This window comes from Mytilus galloprovincialis, chromosome 7 (assembly GCF_965363235.1).
Source record: "Mytilus galloprovincialis chromosome 7, xbMytGall1.hap1.1, whole genome shotgun sequence".
NCBI lineage: Eukaryota > Metazoa > Mollusca > Bivalvia > Mytilida > Mytilidae > Mytilus > Mytilus galloprovincialis.
The window spans coordinates 44,174,426-44,194,803 of NC_134844.1; the positions used below are offsets into that span (position 1 = coordinate 44,174,426).

General features: G+C 32.2%; 1 long non-coding RNA gene across 1 annotated transcript; it reads right to left on the reverse strand.

The window, feature by feature from the left end:
* Positions 1–7,614: 7,614 nt before the first annotated feature.
* Positions 7,615–18,579, reverse strand: LOC143081708 (uncharacterized). Its single transcript, XR_012980044.1, has 7 exons — positions 18,356–18,579; positions 15,084–15,178; positions 13,642–13,732; positions 12,709–13,030; positions 11,687–11,904; positions 9,047–9,315; positions 7,615–8,137 (listed from the first exon to the last, which is right to left on the reverse strand). It is a non-coding gene; the product is annotated as an uncharacterized LOC143081708 (long non-coding RNA).
* Positions 18,580–20,378: the final 1,799 nt, after the last annotated feature.

A 20,378-nucleotide genomic window follows, 5' to 3' on the forward strand; every position in this document is an offset into this window, starting at 1 on the left:
ATGATACAACAGTGCATATCTGATATGTTCCTTATGTAGTAACTACAATGCCCTTTCCCTTTTCACGAATGTGACCTATCGAATTAGACTTTTTACCGGATAACATATACAACACGACGGGTGCCACATGTGGAGAAGGATCTGCTTACCATTCCGGTGGACCTGAGATCACCCCCAGTTTTTGGTGGGTTTCGTGTTGCTTAGTCTTTAGTTTTCTATATTGTGTCTTCTGTACTATTTTCTGTCTGTTTGTCTGTTTTATTTTAGCCATGGCGATGTCAGTTGTCTTTTATCTAGTAGTTATGAGTTTGACTATCCCTCTGGTATCTTTCGTCCCTATTCCTGAACGTACAAGGAGCAAAGATATTCCTCAAAACAGACATCATTTTTTTTTTATGCTAATCACTCTCTCCCCTCGCCTTCCCCCTAAAAAACAACATGCGGTCGGCAAAGTGCAAATTTATTTTAAATTTGAATGATAAAAATGTTAATACTTTAGATCCTAGATAAGAAATTACAATAATGCATTGCACTCTAAAAAAAGTTAACCTTTCATGGACAGTTACTTTTCAAAACGTATATTTTTAAATTCATAAGGAACGAGTGAAAAATAACAATCATTAACTGTAAAGGTAATCTGTGATATTCGGGGATGGGGTGCAGGAGGATTCATGAGAAAAACAACATGTAAGTGTCTAATTATCTTATTTCCATGGTCGGTTAACCGTATAATCGGCAGTGGCGGATCCAGCCATTTTAAAAAGGGGGGGGGGTTCCCAACCCAGAGTAAAGGGTTCCAACTATATTCTCCCATTCAAATGCATTGATCGGCCAAAAAAAAAGGGGGGGTTCCAACACCCGGACAACCCCCCCCCCCCCCACCTCACCCCCCCCCCTGGATCCGCCACTGATCGGGGTAAAAAGACCAAACAACAATACATAAAACTCATTATAAAAACTGATAATACAATAAGAAAATTAACGTTATAGTAAAACAATTACCCTCAATTTCATGTTGATGTAACCACACCTTCATGATTAACGTCTTGAAATCTAGGCCTTACCTTGATAGGAGCCGGGACTTCCTAACAGACCTTAAATCTTAGATGCATGTTTATTTTATTAGTTTTTAGTGGCTTTGAACTAATTTTCAGTACTCTCAGATCATTACTTACTAAGTAATACTTAGTGTATTTTTTGTTGTTGGGATAAACAAGTACCCGGCTACGTTTACTCTGTGATTTTGTTAGGTGTATTTCTATTTGTATTCGTCTGATAAGTTTAGCCTCTCAACTGATTTTTATAGTTCGTTCTTATGTTGTACTGTTACAACACTGTCCCAGTTTAGGAGGAGGGTTTGGACCCCGCTAACATGTTTAACCCCGCCGCATTCTGTATGTATGTGCCTGTCCCAAGTCAGGCGCCTGTAATTCAGTGGTTGTTTATTGATGTGTTACATATTTTTTTTTCGTTCATTTTTAAATTTTACGTACGCCGTCACGATTTGGTTGACCGTTATGGAAATACTGTTTCACATATGATATCGGGTATGTTCCTTATATTGTATCTACAAATTCCTATCCCTTTCACGAATGTGACCTACCGAATTAGACTATTTACCGGATTTGTAACATATGCAACACGACGGGTGCCACATGTGGAGTAGGATCTTTTTACTCTTCCGCAGCATCTGATATCAACTTCAGTTTTTGGTGGGTTTCGTGTTGCTTAGTCTTTAGTTTTGTATTTTGTTTCTTCTGTACTATTATTTGTCTGTTTGTCTGTTTTATTTTAGCCATGGCGTTGTCAGTTTATTTTCTATCTATGAGTTTTACTGTCTCTTTTGGATCTGCCGCCCTTCATCTAAGCCGTTAGTTTTTCCGTTTAAATTGTTTTACAATTGTCAGTTCGGAGCCTTTTATAGCTGACTATACGGTATGGGCTTTGCTCATTGTTCATGTTGTTGAAAGCCGCACGGTGACCTATAGTTGTTAATTTCTGTGTTTTATTTTTAATCATAACACATCTTATTTTCTTATATATACCTAACGGACGCAAACAAACTACCATATCGGATTTTATCTATACTGTCCAATAAATTTCAATGACTGTTTACACTCGATATGGAAAGTTGTTTGGTCAAAAAATTCATTTACGCTTCATCTTTCATTCCTGTTAACAAACCATTTTTGCGTGTTTCAACGTCTGTTTGTACGGTTCCGTTTTGGCTTAATTCTATTTATATTGTTTAAAAAAACAAGCTTTTTGTGTTTTGCTAGCGGCGTTTTTCGGTAACAATTCTAAAAAGAATTTGACTCTTAGCGGAACAGCATTGATTGTGTTACAATTCATTTATGTATTGCAAAAGTAAAATAAAAAGGACCAACCCAGAATAAAAAGCTCAGTCTGTTATGCAATAGAACACATATAGATAAAGTCGAAAGCTAACTCATCAAAAGAATCATAATATTTCAAGGTTCAATGAACCAATCAATGTAAAATAACGTATTGTTTTAACTCGCGAAAAGAACACACTACCTGTATTGTGCTTAAAATTGTTTTAGCCATTTATGCCCTACCTTCCCCAATTATTCTTAAACTGAGAATATGGAATCTTATTGGTACCAGAAAAATAAGTATTTCTTAATACTAGTATATACCATTTTATTGTTGGTATTTCTTTTTATCATAATATGCATTTCTGTTATGTATGGATTTCAAAAAAACAAAGATCTTTGACATTTGCATTCAATAGTTTTCAAAAGCAAGGACGCATTTATGTCTAGTTGTCTTACATCAACTTTTCCTTGTTATCAAGTAAAATATATGTTGACGGAAGAAGAGCGTAATTAGGTTTGTGAGTTTTATGTTTGATGATTATTTACCATTTAGAAATCAGATGGTTGTCAGGTTGAAAGAACTAGATATAAACTTAATGTTGGTAAAACGTTATTGACTGTAAGCTGTTATAATATGTGTCACTTGAATGAATTTTTTTCATATTCAAGATCAGCTAGTTTTTTCAATTTATGAATCCGAGATGGTTTGATATGTAAGCTACATTTTATGTAGTAACATTTTGAAGACAAAAGTTTAACTGTAAAAAACAAATAAATGATATATTCTTATATATTTATTTGACTTTAAATATTATACTTTTCTTTAAAGGCTACAATTTTTAAAGTAAAATTTTGATTAGGACCATTCAGAAAACAAGTGTTATAATATAGCGAAAATTTTAATGTTTTTATTCAAATTTTAATTGAATTAAACGCTTCAATAAATATTTTTAAGTATAAGTTGATAACTATTACTCAACATTTTACAAACGTGAGGCAGATGTAGTCATGCAAACCTCCCTCGTCAACAAGTGTTCTTGTAGATTCTATTATCCGAAATAAAGGTTATAACAAAAATAACTGTACTGCACCAGATCTTCAAACTATTAAGTTAGAATTAATTTTTCCGATTGAACATAGATATAAAATTAAGCCACTTATAATTTTTGTAAGGTTGCTTGTTGTTCCACATTGAGTCTCGATAAAAAAAAATATTAATAATATGGACAAACACTTTTAATCTTTCACATTCTGTTTGTCTCTGTCCCAATTCAGGAGTCTGTAATTCCATGAATTCAGCGATTATTCCTGGTTACTATCAACTAAATCTGCGTTTGTTTATTGTTTTGTTATATATAAGGCTATCGATTCCCAAGGTTTAATTGATACAAATCGGTCCTTTAAAAGCCTACCATATATATATTGTATACGTTTGATAGTTGCTAAATACCACACGGTGGCCTTTAGTTTTCATCATTCGTGTTAAAAGGGAGATAGTAGTTTCAATGGCAATTATACTTCCGTTTCTTAGTTTTGAACGTATGTTAGTTTTGAAGTTCAGTGATATTGTCTGGGAAGATTATTTCAGGAAAAAACTTGTGGTATATTTGAGTTGAGTTCTAACTCTACTGCAGAGATGAACTGTTTCGCGACAAGGCAATATTATGGGGAAATCAGCGCTTACCGTTAATTTTATTTAGTTCGATTTCTTTGAAAATAAATACAAATACAATACCGTTTAACTCGAGTTCCATTCGTTTGAAGTGTTTGATTTTTTTCCCATTTTTAAGTTAGAGACTTTCCGTTATATTCTTCGGAGTTCAGTATTTTGCTATTTTCACCCACTCTGGTGAAGTCGGATAGAGAATTATCCTTCTGAGGCGTATTTAACTTTGAAAAAAACCCCCGTTTTTTATCAATATTGTGTATACTGTTGTTTCTCTTTTTGTCTTTTTAATCTTTACTCATGGCTTTATCAGTCAGAGCTTTGAATGCTAATGTCCCTTTTAAGCTTTCGGTTGTCCTGAAGACTTTAATAATATTACAGACGTCATCATCCTTTTATTCACCATATGTTGATATCTGAGCATTATACTTATTTGTTTCATATGTTCACGGATAAGTTCCTGTTATTGAATATCTGAGAATTATAATTATTTGTTTCATATGTTCACGGGTGAGTTCCTGTTATTGAAATAAGAATTTCATTCTTTGTTCCTGGATTGTGCCTTACACTCTTTTTACTGTAAATATTTGTTATATGTCGGGTGCTTTTAGTGGAACAGAAAACTACTTACAATACAGAAGCTCTTGAGTTCATACGTTGTTTTCGTGATTTTTGTTTTACTCCATTTTTTATTTCATGTGTAATATTTTTTTAAATTGTTGCTTTTCTTTTTATCTAATTGTGAAATATTTATATCCACAATTTTCTCTGTCTTTGTGTGTGGTCGAATTCTTTGTTTACGTAATTAAGTCACATTCATGCAATTCTGTATAAGTACCACAGTGTAGATTCTATTCTGTACGCTATCCGGAAGTCGCGATTTTCGAAGCGAGAACTTTTTGGATCACATTTTAAATTTGATGGATATACTGAATTAAACGTTAAGTTGATCATCTGTACATTGGTTAATGATTAATTCAGCTTTCATCGATATTCTCAGATGGTATAGAATTAAATTCAGCCCATTCATAATTCGTATCTTTACCTTAATCAAGAGATTTTCAAGTGTATCACTAAGGAAAATCAGTCGGTGAACCTAAAAACAATCTTTTTACCTTCTTAGTGTACAAATTAACGTAAAAAACAGTCTTAAGGAACTAAATTAAGTAAATTTCAAGTAGTGGTAAAAGTTTCAACCAGATCTTTGAAGCCAGAAATAAGAAAATTACACTTGTTTGAATTTCTCACTGTACGACCAGTCTCGCTTGTATATTTTGAAACTGTATGATCAGTCTTTATTTCACTGTATTCTAGTGCTGATTTCAAAGGTATGTACGATACATTAGAAGGTGGAATTTTTCTAAATAACACAAATATTTCAATAAATTCACATCCTGAAAACTTTTGAAACATGTTTTAGCTTGATAGAGTGTACTCGACTTACTACATTAAGTATAAGGATGTTTAAATGTTGCTTAAATAAGAGGAAGGTTTGTTGTATATATAAGTTTCAGAAATGTCCTCCGTTATACTTCAAATTGTACAAACACACAGATTTAATTGTTATATAAAAATGCATGTCTTTCCACACATTCGAGGCCGTACTGTAGCCTATAATATATCACAGTTCCTTCACTTTGTTTTGGATGTAGAGCTGTCTCTTTGACAATCAATTGTACACCACTTTGTAAAGCGGGGGTTAATAGTGATAATGAAGTCCGTCTTTCCGTTCGCCCGTCGGACCGGTATAATATGTTTCGCCGGCTTTGTAAGCGTATCTCCTCATAAACCACTTAATATACATTAGGGGTTCCAGCCATTTTTAAATGGAGAGGGGGGCTAATTTAGGAGAAAAGGAGATTCCAAATACATGTTCCCATACAAATGCATTGATAGTTAAAAAAGGGTTGCAAGGATCCCCTTTTTTTGGATCCGTCACTGATATAACTATTATTAATCTTTCTCTGATTCCTTATCATAAATGATAATGACTGTATTGTGCACCGTCTATTTCGAATTTTAGTAAAAATCTTTAATGGGATTTCTTTATATAAGATACGCGGACTTTAACATTGCATTATATGGGGGCACCCATCAGGTATTTCCAACACCTCCTAAACCAATTATTAAAGTGTCTGAAATTGCTCCAATTTTAATCAATAAATGCATTATGGACCGTCTATTTCGAATTTTTGGTAAACATATTTTTGATGTTTATATATCTAAAGTACGGACTTTGCCGTAGCCTTATATAGGGCGTACCTATTTTATATTCACAACTTCCTTCAAAGGTTGAAAGTACATAAGCAAATTATTATCATTTTCACAAGTTGCCATGCAATTAACAAATGCAATCAGTACAATGACGTATATATTGATTAACCCAGAAATCGCTTTAAGTAAACTGATAAAATCCTTTTCGTTTTAAATTCATTCGTTTTTGATACAGGCAATGATTTCTGTAAACTTACCCAAATTATATCACAAGAATTATTATACACTATTACAAAGTCCACAAGCGAATCATGTATTGCTTTTTATGCATCATTTTTAATTATAAATAAGACTGACGGAACAAAAATACTATTAATTTTCCGTCTACAAAAATCATCAGAAATATATTTGTATTGTCTGATTAAAGAAATTACACGTTATTGGTACCTGGACAGTTCATAATATAGACATGTATATACCTTCAAATTGCCGTTGTTTTTTTTTCAAAATCACGACTTGTCATACAGTCAAAAAAATCTGAAATCGCTTCTAGAATACAGTCAATTCTAGACTGATCGTACAGTAATTTATTTTGGGATCCTCAAGGAAAACATATTTTTTTCTTCGTGAAATACGAATATTCTACTTAAATACAAAAAGAATATTGAAACAGTATGTATTTAACTGTAAACTAATGCAAATATTTGCAATAAAAGATTATTTGCTTTGTACTACGAGAGCAAAATTGTCCATCGATTTCACTTTTGTCTATCAAGTTGGTGTGATGCACACGTATATTTTATATTCTAATGCATGTTTTTGTTACAGTTACTCATATTTATGATGCTATACATACCTTGAATATGTTCAAAGCACTTTATAGATATAGGAGTAAACAAATGATGAGAAAAGTCACCGTAGGCAAAACCGTCCTGTTAGCCAGTTGGAAATCATCGCTTCGAAAATCGCGGCATCCGGATAGCGTACAGAATAGTATCTACACTGTGAATACTATACTCATCAAGCCACATTTTAATCAAAAATCGAAATTTATGATCGATATAAAAAAAATAATAATTACATGCCATCGACACTTATCGTTTTCGTTAACAACCTGACATATACCCTAGCCTACATCCTCATTTGGCTAAACATATATTTTATGTTCTTAATTGCACTTAAATGTGGAAAAGTAAGGAATAGGTTTCAAGGATCGATCTTTTTTAAACGATAACGTTTTCTCTATTCTTTATGTTATATTTATTGCTGTCACCAACATACAAACTCATAACCCATACACTTACACACTCACACCCCACACATTCACACCAGTAACTAGACGTAACTCCAACGGTAGCTGGTATTGGAAAGTAAAGACTTGTAACAACCTTTTCAGTGCAACCTTTATTACCTTTATATACATTTGTAGAACATTTTTTGAACTACTAATCATAGCAATGATAGCTGTCTTTAAGGAAATGATTAATGTGTGAGAACAACTTAGATGAAAATGCATGTCTTTCAGTTGGAGTAATTTTTACGCTTATTTTCCAAACTGTTTGAGGTATCTGTAATCTGTCGACGAATGGCATTTTTTAAAGGTGTTTCATTGACTGGATTAATGTTTCTATAAAATTCATCAATAGATGAAATCTCTATATCTTTTAAAGACATTTTTCTCTCCTGTTCATTTTGTCTCCTGTGTTGCGTTATCATCCATTTTCGTTTTATGTTTTCATAGATTAGCATTAAAACAGCAAATATAACTCCTAGTCCACATAAACAGAACGCAAAATGAAAATCCAAGACATTGATAGTTTTTGCGTCTGTAACTGACTCTTCTTGACAGTTTGCTCGCTTAGGCCATGTTTTCTGCTGCCACATGAGAATCAATCCAGTTTCGATGATAGTGACGATTCTTAAAAACAAAACAAATCAAGTTAATGTAGAATGCATACTATAATATTAAAACTGTATTGAAATATGCATGTATGCGAGAGTGTATTAAAAGTGTAAATCCACAAAAATAAATATGTCAATAAAGAATAACAAATTATAAAAATAAATTCAAACATTTTGGAAATAGATATCCTTATATGTATGACTAAATGTATTTGTGAATATGTGTATAGATATAGGAAGATGTGGTGTGAGTGCCAATGAGACAATTCTCTATCCAAATAACAATTTAAAAAAAGTAAACAATTATAGGTCAATGTACGGCCTTCAACACGGAGCCTTGGCTCACACCGAACAACAAGCTATAAAGAGCCCCAAAATTACTAGTGTAAAACCAACGGTCTAATCTATATAAAATAAAAAAAAAAACGAGAAATGAGAAACACGTATAAATTACACAAACAAACGACAACTACTGTACATCAGATTCCTTTTTTTTTTTACTTTTGATAAAACAAAAAGAAGATTTGAAGTACATTTGATGTGCATATAGTACACAAACCCCATGTAGTTCCCACAAAAGGATGACAACCTGTATGATGATGACAATTTTCTTGGAGGCTCAACTCCTTCTGACAAGTTGATCCAAGATTAGAAACAATAACCGACTGTTCATATTTATAAACAGAAAAACTCAATTTTATTCTGACTATCTCAAGAACATTTTGAATTAAAATATTCTCTCCAGGGTTCAGGGAAGTTGCTGAGATTAGAAAAATATGAACGTCAAGTGAATAGACCATTAATGTGTCCACTAAATCATTCATATTATAATGAACAAAGTTAAGTTATGGTATGAGTGCCAATGAGACGACACTCCATTCAAAGTCACAATTTGTAAAAATAAACCATTATAGGTCAAACTTACTCATCAGAAAAGACATTCAGAAAGGGAGAATTATTCGGCAAAGCTGGAGCTATTAGCAGAGGATGGAAATCGGAAGATGAGATCACTGACATGTCACAACTTTTTCCTATTGCCATATCTAGGTATACCCTTTCTCCAATATAAGCATAATAACCACCTCTAACTTTGCGTATCTGTTCAGCTGGATCACTACTTAAAACTGATGGATCACTCTTGTTGAATTCTAGTATGCCATTCCATAACTTTTGACGTTCTGGTAATTCTGAACTCTATACAAAATATGCAAAACAAATGTTGAAAACATTACACATTTAATTTCTACCATTGATCGGTATGGATTAATCTGATCAATGCTTATTAAGAAAGAGGAATTCGAAAAAAATATTATTCGATGTTATTAAAAAGTAAAATCGCAAAAATACTGAACTCCGAAGAAAATTCAATCGAATGTCCCTAATCACATGGCAAAATCAAATGACAAAACACATCAAACGAATGGAGAACAACTGTCATATTCCTGACTTGGTGCAGGCATTTTCAAATGTAGAAAATGGTGGATCGGACTTGGTTTTATAGCGCTAAACCTCTCACTTTTCAACAGTTTCATCAAATTCCGTTATATTTACAACGATGTGTGAACAGACCAGACATAACAAATAAATAGTTAAAATATGGGTACAGCAGTCTTCACTGTGTTACAATCTTAAAACAAAAATTATATGAACTGGTTACATGATATATAACATGCTTACATTTCGTAAGCTCTTTACGTCACCCCTCGTTCGAGGAGTTGTTTGCATAAATTTCAGTGTTTTTTTTTATTTTACCTTCAATTTGTCGGCTAAATTACATATGATCAGGTTACATAACGAGTTCATTCCTATTGTGTATGATTATACCTTGAAACTTTATCATATGGTAAACTGGTTAGTTCAAGAGCATTAACTTTGAAGAAGCTTATATTTGGTTTTATTTTTGGAAAATCAGGATGAAGAAAAGCGAACAAAACCATTCAACATCAAATTTATAGCGGTGATATATGTCTTGGTAACTACAAGCTTAATTTGTTCCCTCTTAATGCAAAGAAAAGGTATATTTAAATAGACCTTTGGTTTAGTGTTGTGGTAGTATGCGAAACATCGAATCCCACCCTAAAAAGTAACAGTGTTTCAAGGAGACAATGCAAATTGAATGAGGAGCAGTTTATGGCTGAACCAAAACAAAAATGAGAAGACAAACAAGGGTTGATCTCGATTTTTCTGTGAAATGTTTTTTTTAGTGTTTTTTACTTTATAGAAAAATAGAGATTGGGTTAATTTACTAAACAACCAAACAGAAGAAGAATGCATATTCAGGTTTTGTTATCATTTAAATAAAATATTTTTATCAAATGAAGTACATTTTCCTTTATTAAATCATACTTTAGAAAATATGGCTTATCATTTATCAATTATAATTTGTACACACATTTCTTATTGGTTGTATTGCTGGTGAGCAATGTCAAGTAATGGTCAAATGTAATAGTGACTAGTTGAATGTTTATGGAATTGAATCTCCAAAACAAAACGAAATCGAAAAAGATGTATTTTCATGAAAATGGGTCATATACCACTATAGGCAACAACAATTAATCGATGATCAAATATTAAAAATCGATTAAAACACATCAAAGAAACAAACAAACAAGGAGGAAATCATGGACTTAAACAGTTTAGGGGTATCATTACTTCCTTTGTCAAGCGAGCGGTTTAAAAAGACATATGATGCTGTAATGCACAAAATATTCCAATACACACGGAGTCAAATGTCACAATCGGAAAGACGAGTCGACAATCGATAATATGCCTCAATCGGAAATTTTGCACAATAGGAAAAATGACAAGATCAGTGCAATTTTAGGTAAGACGACCATTCTGTTATCTTATTATCTTAGACAGCAAAATTACGTCACTAGTTATTTTGGACACAGACAAATATTGGTCAACCTTCACCGATTCGTATTTACACAACAGATTACACAATTTGTGTTTTTAAAAACTCATTGTGACTTGTTGGTCTGTTTAGTGAACAGGACGCATTGAATTGTCATTATCTTTTATTACTTTTTAGTAAAAAAAAAGGTAAAAAACACATTCTAAGACAGAAAAGGTATTGTTATGACACATACGAACACATATATGATTAATGTGAATAAATATAAAGTAATCTTCAAAAACATTTAACAATTAATGATTTCGATAAGAAAGGCAAACCCCTTTTCAATAGACATAATCTACAGTGAACTTGAAAAGTATAGATTACATATAGTTTACGAAAGAAAACTGAACAGGTTTTTTTTATAGTGCAAACCGTCAACAATACAATAAACAAGGCATAGCTCTGATCCCTGAAAATAAATCTATCTGTACAGAAAGGTCTTGATTTAATTGAAGAATAGATGTATGTTTAAAGGTGGAGATATTTAATATTTTAAGTTATTTAACCACAAGTTACTGATATTCCGGGATGAGAAATGTGCTCCTGATGTTCTTATCAGGTATCAACTTCTGACCAACTACTTCTAAAATAAATAATATTAAAACTTCTAAGCTTTTGCCAAAAATTAATAATTGATCATAAACTACAAAAATAATTTGTCACCTTTAAAATTGTTTCAAAAATTGTTGAACCAGCTGTGCCCCATTTATAAGTATTTTGTGCAACTAATCCTTCTGCGTCTTCAAAAGGTAGCGTTTCCTTTGTCACTGTCAAGATTGCAACAAAATTACCACTATATGTGGCCGCCATCAGGGTGCAAAATAGCCACCAGCAACTCAGTAGTGTTTTTCCTGCTGACGAAGCGGCTACATGCTGTCCACCTGAAATAAGTGTATTTTCATACTTTCATGAATTATACTAGTATTGTACAGTTATTTTTGAAGCAGTCATGTGCCATAGAAATACGTTATAAGTGTAAAGATTATTTTCAATCTTTTCTTACAATTAGTGTCTAGATATTTAACTTATGCAAATAGTTGAAATACTGGTACTTTGCCAGGTTTTCTTACAAAATAGCAACTTAATTATCTTTAGGAATTCGAAATCATATTGTTATTTTAACAAGTACAATAAAAAAAAGTACGTTGAATACGTTTTTGATTTTTTCTGAAAATTCTATGTGTCAAGTTTTTACTTCAAGTTATCCGTAAAGCTGCGTTCAAATTCAAATCATAATCATGTTTACAATGGGAAATTCCCTTTTTAAATGCGGAATCGCACAATAACGTTGCGTGCATGAATATATATCATTAAAAATCAAGGTTAATTATGTAAATCACTGTCAATACGTTCGTGAATATTGAATTATATAGAAACCAAGCTCAATTTCATACGTCTCGACACCGAATTATCAATATAAAACATGTAGAAGTAACTAAAGATAGGTAGGATAAAAATTAGCTAGAAATCAAAGATATTAACCGAATGACATATGTTGGCTAAATTTTTGTAACGTAAAAATCGTGAACGGTCAAATTTGTCGGGAGCAATGTTCCGTCCCCACAAAGGTATTATACGTTCTCAACAATAATTAATGACTATGCTGAGGGAGATTGGCACCAAGAAAGTCGACCCAATTATAATTCTTTTAATTAACGTTAAGGGTATGAACAAACAAAACTTACCATGGCAAAGTATTGCTCCAACCACGTACCAGAACGAGTCAGATAAATGATGCAATCCTCTGATCTTCATTCTACCGGCAACGTTTTTGTTATGCGGATTAAAGTGTTCAAAAAGAAACAGACAACATGTAATAACTATCAAAGAAACTCCTATACAGAGAAACACAATTGAATTAACTGGAACGTGTACTTTCTTTGAATACAATGTAACGGGTTTCTTTATGATTATCCCTGATTTTTCATGAAAATATGGCTGTGTGAAATCTACTACAGTTTCTCTGAGAACATCTATAACTAGTGGTGCAGCCACCAAATCTACTTCCTGAAACAAAGCTTATATATAATTTGTTGGTATTAACTTAATAGGGTACGTTGGACTTTTCGTTTTAAAATTTTCTTGGAGTACGGTTAAACGGTATTTTTGTTATTTTACCTTTGTTATGCAATAATATGCATTCCATTCGTGATAATTGTTTTGTACATTGCAAGAAATCCATTTTGATGTGTATTTCATTCTTAAACCTGTAATCATTTTAAATTTCTGTGTTTTCAATTTTTGCATTGACTATAGTAAACTGGACTCTTGCTTTACTTATTGAATGTTTGGGATGATGTAAAGAGTAAGTTAATGATTTTCATTTTTTCGAAGTAAGGATTAAAATAAGCTTATGTTGTGTTCTATACATTTTATATAAACGTCAAACTTTTAACAAGGATTTAACCTTTCAAAAGGACAGCGCGTTTGTCAGTTTTCAATAGTAGGTGTGCAATGTGTAGTATTACTAGTATATGAAAGTCTGGATAATTGCGTTAACCGATGTTCAAAAATATTAACCAGTGTAAATGCGTGAGTTATTTCATCTTATGTATGTTCATAATACGTTTTAATGCATAGTTTTCAAGTAAAAATATATACAAGCAGTTCATACTCACTCTACGTTGCAACTGTCCAATCAAACCATTCCAAAGATTATTGCCCGATACTACACCCCATTTTCCATCAGGTGGCGATTTTAGTTCATAACTACAAAATATAAATATTTAAGTGGTATATAAGTCCTATTGGAAAGAACGCCAGATTCGAACAAAGTGTATGCCTTTATGGCAAATGTTCATGTTATTTAAATGCTTTGAAACGTTAAATATGGTAAATTTAAGAAAATATAATTTTAATTGTTGTGTGATTGAAAATCATGTTTTATTTAAGAAGCCTAAAGATTAGTTCAATTAAGTTAAAGGTATTGTCATAGAAATGCAATCTTTAATGCCATTGTGATTTTTTTTAATTGAAGAATAGTTATGAAATAAAAAGAAATTCACTGTTGCCTATATTTGCTAACAACTACGTCATTTGATCTCTGGTTAAGATTTGTCTCATTGACAATCTACTCACATATTTTTTATATATTGTTACGCCCCGGTGATCTGAAAGCTGATATTTTTACTGTGGTCTCCGTTTCACACTTGTTACACGCATATGTCCGTTGTTGTGTTCTGATTCGTATTTTATAGAAGAAATTGCTTACCTGGACCCAATATTATATACTGACTTCTTTAAATCTATATATCGACTTTATTTATATGTGTAATAGTTCATTTTGTATTTTTTTTATAGGTTCAATATAACGCGCCAAATGTAACGTGCGTGTTCTTGTTTATGAATAACTTGTGTACTTCGTCACACGTAACGACGATTATGTATAAAATACGAAACACATGTTCCTACTGGGAGCTTCTCTCTAAGAACCTCCATGAAGTTAGCAGTCTCTCCAAAACTAGAATTTGCTGCACCAAGTAAAATTGCTTTGTGAAAATATTTAATGCTGATATACTATTTTCTCGGGTAAATAGCTAACCATGCACCGAGTATGCTGAGTAATTAAATGCAGTGCACCAAGTAGATTTTCCTTAACCAAGTAATGCAGTGCACCAAGTAGGAGTACTTGGTGATACCATTTAATGCACCGAGTGTGCTGAGTATTTGAATGCAATGCACCAAGTAGATTTTCCTGCGACAAGTATGCAGAGTTCTTGAAATTAGTGCACCAAACAAGGATGCAGAATATTAGACTGCCGTGTTCCAAGTATATTTTATTTCACCGAGCACTACAAGAATTGATTTATTAAACTTGGTGCAAGTAATGCACCTTACCGTATCGCTTGTTATATAATTAATGTATTTGATTTCATGCCATATATTCTATGAAGCACTCTATTGGTTGTATTTCTCAAATAAAAATAATACAATTTATAAACGTCCATTGTAATTTTTATTTTTACTTCCTTCAGCGGAGGCCCGCAAAAGTAATAACGGTTGTATATCCTGACAAGAAAACCCCCGACCGCTACAATATTTGTTACATTTTAATACATACGAATAATTTAGTCTCCGTGATAATTCGTTTAGTAGTTCAATGGTCATTCCTTTATACTCTTTTGTTTTGTCATCTATCTCCACATATGGCTTCCACTTGAAAAAAAAAGATAAACGTTTCTTGCTATATCCTAGCAATATTTTAACATAATCGAGTTTTATTTAGTAAATGTTTACCTGGACAAATATTGTCAATAAAAATATTCAAAACTAACTCTTTAGTAATGTCCCATATGTCCCAGTTGATACATTATTCCAGAGCTTGCATTTCCCCTTATGACTTCCATGACATTTAGTAGTGCTGCTTATAAGGAAGCGTCAAAGCAAGGAGTTACAAGTGATAAATTTGAAAATCTAACGGACCTCAAGTTAATTAACCGTTATGAACGTATCACAGTTGACGATAGATATAACCCAATTGTCGTAACAATAAACCCGTCCATTTCTTATTGTGTAACCTACCGAAAAAAGAATCGTTCTTGCATGGTCCGAAATGACACATGTGGAGCAGGGTTTGCTTTACCCTCCCAGTGTACCTGATTTCATGACCTATTTTTGTAGGTTTTGTGTTGCTCTGTTTTAAGTTTTCTATGTATTCTTTTGTCATGTTTCATTTTTTGTTATGCCATTGTTGCCATACTCATTGTTTTCTACTTTGCCATACTCATTGTTTTATACATTGAGTATGATTATCCATTCACCTCTCTTACTTCATCTTCTCCTTTTAGTACCTAACTAAATCATAAGTTAAGTACAATATCAGGTTACGAGTTGAATATTTTCCCATTAATCCTGAGAATTATTCAAACACAAATGTCTAAGAATAAAGATTTGTTAACATGAATACTTCTTCAAAACGCTTTACAGCTTACACACACCAATGCGTTTGCTTGATAACTATTAAATTAACATATACGTTATGAATAACATTGGCCAATTTTAAAGCTATTGAAAAAAATATTGACAAGGAACTTTACATTTGAATCTTCTTTCCTGCTTTCCCTCCTTTAGCAAAATTTATATTTAAAACAAATATTTTGATAATATATCTGAAGCCATTTTCTATATTCTTGGACTAGCGTTATTAACATTGAGTATTGTCAATATGTCTTGCGTTGCATGTTCCTGAATAATTATATTGTCAAGACACATTGTTAGAGTGGATAGTAAACGGAAAATGTGTCCTCAGAAAAAAAAGGTCCCGTGGTTTGCTTTATTTTGTTGGTACTTGTGTTCTTGGGGAGAAAAATTAACATTTTCGAGGATATTTGATTTTGTGATTTTGCCAAAGTCTGTATACTGTGGGATCACTCTTATTCGTTTGATACCAATTTTTCGTAGATTTGGTAGGTACAGGTGAATGCTCAACGAATAACAAATTTTTGATAGGCTCTCATACAGAATATATAAGAATATTTAAGTTTTCCTTCATCCTCGGAAAATGGTACTCACAAACATAAATGAATCCACATATAACGATATAGAAAATTTGTAATTTGTTGAACACTTAATTACATGGTTCCCCTGCAACCACGATATCCATGAAAATTAGTATCCAACAAAAATAATTTATCTACAGTATTAATATGTTAAATCTTATAAATGTGTTATCAATAAAATGAAAAAAAATGGTAGAAAATTCTCTGGATAATGTCCTACTTAGTTGAGTTTCTGTTATCCCCTAATTCTTTATACGTAATGCAAAGTTACGTAGTTTATCAACAAAATGATTTTGTTTTAATTTTTTGATAAGGTTAACAATCCCTTTCTAACCTAATTTTGGCTCAGTGTATTCCGCTTTGTGATTGCTCGATAGATCAAATTTAATTCATATCTACCTTCTTTGCTTTGATTATTTCATTAGATATTTAGATTCGGTAGCACTTGCAAATATTTTCTACTAGAAGATATACGTCAGTTAATGCATTAAAAAAAAGATTATTCTAGTAAAGTATAGTTCTTCTTATGGACTATGCAGGCATATAACAAGGGATGGTTATGTAAAAATTACAAAATTTCATCATTTTTTGGTAAATGACTTCCAGTATAATTTTAAGAATACGCCCAAAATTTTCTTTTTAAAATAAGGATTGTGTAATTTTTTGGTCTAAACTTCCAATCACTGTACATTTCAGATCGAGTGGTATAAATGCACAGTACACACTTTCTTCATTCCCACTGTTTAAGGTAAGCATAAGTCATATTGGCTATGTACATGATGACATTGATATTGTCATGTTTAAATGGAATTATTATTTCATTTTAAAGAAATACAAGACGGAATGTAGAAATATTTGTAATGAGTTTTTTAATTTGAGTTTTTTCTTTCGGAATTCTCGATAAGTAATTGAAACCCATGAAAGATACAGTTAGCTTCGAACACATCTTTGCTTGGTAGTCTATGTATTAAAAGTCTATTTATAATAAAGCATTAGAAAAATTCAAGCACCATTAAAGAACTCTTTTTTTTTATAAAACGACAATTTATAATTTTTATAGGAAAAGTGAATCTTAGAAAATTAATTCAAATACTTAGCAGAATAGATTGTTGATAATTTTTAATTTTAAACAAAGAAAAACATTAAGTTAAAACTTAACGCTGCATAGATTTTTATATCCAAAATGTTAAAAAAGTGAGAAACAGACTTCTGTCTAGCCTGCAAATTGTTTGGTGCTTTATCCAGGTATAACATAGTCTCAAAGATGTTATTGTGACCCACATTAATAAAACTGCAATTATTAATTTATATCTCAAAAATATAAATCAAGGAACTTGATTGGATGATTAAAAATATATTGTTAAAAAAAACTCAAAAATATTCATAGTGGTAAGACATGGAACTGCATAAGTTAAATTACCGTAGCAGAAAAGAAGTTTAATATGGCACCATAAAAACAATAAATACGCACTGATTTTAATTGTATGCAACGTTGTGACCTATTTGTAAGTATTTTTTTCATTTTAGTTCATTAATTTTTGAGTTTGGTGTGACGTCCATTTTCATTGAACTAGTACACATTTTGTTTATGGCCAGCTGAGCCCGAGTGTGTGTTTTTCTCGTTGTGCTGAAGACCCATCAGTGCCATTCAGCTGTATTCAGATTTTTTGTCGAGTTGTTTTTTCTTTGACACATTCCCTTATTTCCATTCTCAATTTTATTATTTAACAACCTCTGAAATTGATTTTCCTGTTAATATCTTCCATCAAATTGTAAAAGGTCTTCTAGATATATGTTCTATGGTTTAATCTAAAGTTTGTCTTATAAAACTTACCGGTAATATGCTTACAAGGAATTTTCTCTGGTTAAAACCAAACTTTACATTTGGAAATACAAATTTTTCTAGATGGTCACTTCCATTTACATCCCAGATTGTTGTATCTTTAAGAAGAATTATACTTCCGTTCAAGTAAACATATCCAACTTTAGATAATTGTCGTCGTCTTGCTTCCTTCCACAATAATGTCTGAATTGGCAACCATTCATATTTGGGGTTTAAACTATGCTAAAATTTAAAAATAATACGTCGACTTAGTAAATCACAGTTGGTTTTAGACCTAGTTAAATTAAATTTAAATAGATAGGTCGTCTTAAAGGTTAACATTGTAAAATTAATCGTCGATAACAGAAAAGTGTTTAATTTTGACAGTGTTCATTTTAGAAGAGAGGGACGAAAGATACCAGAGGGACAGTCAAACTCATAAATCGAAAATAAACGGACAAAGCCTGGCTTGAAATGAAAATGACAAACAGACAAACAATAGAACACATAAGGATATTCCCATGGGGAAATTACACACGCACGTAAGACTACAAAGCAACAATTAGGTCGTAACTATGAATAGCAGGAGACGCCTAGCCTGTCAACTATGAAGGGCTTTTGTGATCATAATTAATTTTGTTAAACGTACACTAGAGGTACGCGAAACAGGTCGTTTACGGACCCGAAAGGTACACGCAACTATTTGTTCACATAACCTTGTGTTGAAGTAGCACTTTTGTACAAGTAACGGTTTGTCCATGTTGGCCAGATACGCATAACGTTAAATGTAAATGGTGTACTACATTTATAGTGCAGATATATCGTCTAATGTATAAAAATTAATTAAAATGTGTTAATTCTAACACTCAATATTCTATTTTATGTATTATGAGAAACCTGATTACAATCTTTTTATTGTTCAAATGGTCTGCGTCAATTTTGATTTTGTGGTCTATTAAAACTCGCATTCACTTGAACAAAAGTATACATTGTATAGTATCATTATGTTGTAGACTTTAACAAATATGACACCGATAATAACACAGACAACAACGACAATGATGATATTGACGATGATAACAACGACGATGAAAATAATGAAGATGGATTATTAAAGGCGATGACATTGTTACCTTATGGTTTTGTTTTTTATTTCCAGACACACTGAAAAAACGTATAACTGCAACATTGTCGAAAGTTATATTGGGATTTCCGTCAAATTGGTGATGTTCGTCTTCGTGAAAAATAATCACTATCCATCTCGAAAAGTGTAGAAGAGAGTTTCGTCTTACATGTTTTCGTCCAAAATCAAAAGGCTACAACAGATCAAAGTACATAGTTATAGTAATTTATTATCAGTCTTTGGCAAATTGTAATAAAATTGAGAATGGAAATGGGGAATGTATCAAAGAGACAACAACCCGACCAAATAAAAAACAACAGCAGAGGGTCACCAACAGGTCTTAAATGTAGCGAGATATTCCCGCACCCGGAGGCGTCCTTCAGCTGGCCCCTAAACAAATATATACTAGTCCAGTGATAATGAACGCCATACTAATTTCCAAATTGTACACAAGAAACTAAAATTAAAATAATACAAGACTAACAAAGGCCAGAGGCTCCTGTCTTGGGACAGGCGCAAAAATGCGGCGGGGTTAAACATATTTGTGAGATCTCAACCCTCCCCCTATACCTCTAACCAATGTAGAAAAGTAAACGCATAACAATACGCACATTAAAATTCAGTTCAAGAGAAGTCCGAGTCTGATGTCAGAAGATGTAACCAAAGAAAATAAACAAAATGACAATAATACATAAATAACAACAGACTACTAGGAGTTAACTGACATGCCAGCTCCAGACTTCAATTAAACTGACTGAAAGATTATGATTTCATCATATGAACATCAGGCACAATCCTTCCCGTTAGGGTTTAGTATCATACAATCATAACATATATGAGAAAAACATAACCCGTGTCATGCCAACAACTGTTTTTAGAATAAATGTGTTTAGTTCCGATGCAAAGACCTTA